Raw genomic sequence first — 3,446 nt, forward strand, 5'->3', positions numbered from 1 at the left:
TTCTCTCTCTCTCTGTCTCACTTTCTCTCTCTCTGTCTCACTTTCTCTCTCTCTCTCTGTCACTTTCTCTTTCTGTCTCACTTTCTCTCTCTCACTTTCTCTCTCTCTGTCTCACTTTATCTCTCTCTCTCTCTTTCACTTCCTCTCTCTCTGTGTCTCATTTTCTCTCTCTCTCTGTCTCATTTTCTCTCTCTCTCTGTCTCACTTTCTCTCTCTCTCTCTGTCTCACTTTCTCTCTCTCTGTCTCACTTTCTTTCTCTCTCTCTCTGTCTCACTTTCTCTCTCTCTCTCTGTCTCACTTTATCTCTCTCTCTCTTTCACTTCCTCTCTCTCTGTGTCTCATTTTCTCTCTCTCTCTCTCTTTCACTTTCTCTCTCTCTGTCTCACTTTCTCTCTCTCTGTCTCACTTTCTCTCTCTCTGTCACTTTCTCTTTCTGTCTCACTTTCTCTCTCTTTCACTTTCTCTCTCTGTCTCACTTTCTCTCTCTCTCTTTCACTTTCTCTCTCTCTCTGTCTCACTTTCTCTCTCTCTCTCTCTCTCTGTCTGTCTCCCCCTCTCTCTGTGTAAGTTTCCTTGTCCATGAGACTCTGATATTTTATGTGTTGGTGTGGAGTGGCCTCTGGATTAGAAATAACATCCTCCAATCGCCTGGGAATATTGACTGGGAGCCAAGGCCCTAAGAAGTAGAAAGTTGTGCTCCATAACCTTCTAGCTGCTTAGGGACAGAATTGGGACTAGACAGTTTCAAAAGCCACTGTCTCTTCCCTCCTAAGCTGAAGTTTCTCTCTCCTGTCTACTCTTCAGCAGCCTCTTGGTGAGAGCTCTCTGAGAATCCCATCTCATCTGTACACGAGCCAAGTTACTCACTGTCTCCCTCTAGTCTCCAGGAAGATTTTCCTGATCATGTCCAGACTTGTTCTCAAGGGAAATACTGTATAATAACCACACAAGGTCGTCAATGGTGGCTGATGGGTAATGTAGAGTCCCTGTCCCAGGAACATTTGCATTTCAGCAGGGGCAGGGCATGCACACAGCTCAAATGGTCATTCCTATTTACCCTGTTCCAACTTCTCACCTTCTCAGCGCATGACCCCCTTTGGCCAATAAAACATGTTTTGCTTCCAGTGGGAGCTTTAAGGGCGGGTGTGTGATTTGTCACATTACTTTTTCCTGTCAGCAATTAAGTGCCTGTGTCAAGATGGAGCTTCTGTTGGCCTGGACCCCTGAGTGACCGCAGTGAACAGAATCCCCTGCTGACCCATATTATACTTGCAGGGAAGAGAGAAATATGTTTTTTCGGATTAAGCCTCTGAGATTTGGGGGATGCTGATACCCATTCTGATAAATATGCTGTGGAAATTCAGGCATTGGAAATTGTTTGCCCAACAGCACTGGACAGTCAAGAGTACATGGGCCATGGCTTTTTGCCTAGATTTTTCCTGTAACCACCATGGACCAAGGCACAGTCTTGGGCACATAGTATATACCCAGCCTATTAAGAGCACTTGTTTACTTGAAGGCCGAAGGACTGTCCAAAAGCGAGCTCAGGCCACCAAACATATCCTTCATTCCTCTTCAGGGCCACACACCTCCAAGTGCTTGTGTGCCCAGGCAGGGCTGTCAGTCAGGCCCAGATGACGGTATAGTCTGGATTGTAAGTCCAGGCGGGGCAGGTTATTGCATTGTGGCTGGCATTGCTTCGCCCTCATTTACTTTTTCCATGTATGGGTTATAACTACTTGAAAAGCCTATATCACTTTCCTCTAAAAATAAAACAAACAAATCTTTGCAGTCAGTACTACAGGGGGCAGCTAAATCCATCCCTCTGTGTTTTCAAGCAGAGCCCTGAAGTCATCCATTGTAAATTCAGTGCAATTCCACAGAGAGTTTTTTGTCGAGAGCCTCCTGTGTACCCTTAAAGATGGTTCCTGCCTTAGCGTTTGCAGGGAAGATGTGCACACTGGAAAGTAACAAGAACAAGATATGAGTACTATACGTAGCCCATTTGCTCAATAGACACTCACTGAAAGCCATCGTGTCCTAGGTAATAGAAGTTATAGAGAGTGCGACAGAAACACGTGGAAGCAGTTTCCTCTTTCTGGAGGAAGGGAGGTGTTCCAGTTACTGTTGCTTCATAAAAAGTCTCCAGATCCCAGTGGCTTAAAATAGCCATTGTATTAAACTCACAAACTCTGTGCTTTGGGGATTCAGGCAGGGCACAGTGGGAGTGTCTTGTCTCTCTGCTCCTCAACATCTCTAAAGACACTAAAGCTGAAGGTGACCCCACAGCTGGGGACAGGAGCATCTGGAGGCTCCTTCACTCACATGTCTGGCACCTGGGCTAGGATGCCAGCTCGGCTGGGACTGACAACGTATGTGTAGCTTTTCAATGTGGCTTGAGCTTCTCATCGCACAGAAGCTGGGTCCCAAGAGGCAACATTCCAGAAGGGGCGACAAGACAGTGACTGTCCCGTAGGAATGTGTGCACATTGTATGGCCTTTGATGACCTAGCCTTGGAAGTCTTGCATTGTCACTTCCTCTGCATTTTATTGGTTATTACCATCACCAAGGCCAGTTCAGATTCAAGGGGTGGGACATAGATGCCACCTCTCAATGAAGGAGTGTCCAAGAATTTGTAGACATGTTTTAAAATTGTCACTGTAAGGAAGGGAACAGAGCTTGCTAGTTGTCTAATTAGGGTCCATTTTTACCTTCCCCTATGTTAGACAGTTAACTTGGAGTTTTTTTTTAAATCTGCTTTTCCTGGCCTCCCTTGAAAATGGGTGTTCAATAGGGGGTAAAGAGAAGTCATTGGATGAGGCCTCTTGGAAAGTTCTTTAAAGAACTTTAAAAAAACATTTAAAGGGTATACTGTTCTGGAAAGTATCTGTTTCCTCTCTTCCCCTTCTAGATTCTTCCTGTGTGGAATGCAGATGATGTAGTTGGAGCTCCAGCAGCCATCTTGAGACCATGAGGCAATCTTGAGGGTGAAAACTACACAGTAAGGATGATGGAGCAGAAAAATGAGAAGACTGGGTCCTGCGAGACATTGTGGAGCCAACATGCCAGCCCTGACTGACTTCCTGCTTTTGAATTTCAAGTTATGAGAGAGTAAAATAAACTTCTACCTTATTTTATGATCTCTGTAACCAAAATCAATCCCTAACTGCCACAGGAGATCAGAAAGAGTTACAGAAAGGAGAAAATATTATTTATTTTTATAAAGTAGTAATTTTACAATTATTTACTAAAATATATAGGAGATTGCTAAGTAAATAATGTGAGAAAGAACATTCCATGCAGAGGTAAAAGTTCAGTTAAATTGTCAAGGAAGTGGGAAAGTTCATGGTGAAGACAGTTAATGACTTTCTCTCTTTTTTTTTTTTTTTCCTTTTTGTCTTTTTTCGTGTCCGGCAACGGATCGCAACCCTCAGTGTCGCGCCC

The sequence above is a fragment of the Galeopterus variegatus genome, unplaced genomic scaffold (genome assembly GCF_000696425.1).
Source record: "Galeopterus variegatus unplaced genomic scaffold, G_variegatus-3.0.2 Scaffold1066, whole genome shotgun sequence".
Lineage (NCBI taxonomy): Eukaryota > Metazoa > Chordata > Mammalia > Dermoptera > Cynocephalidae > Galeopterus > Galeopterus variegatus.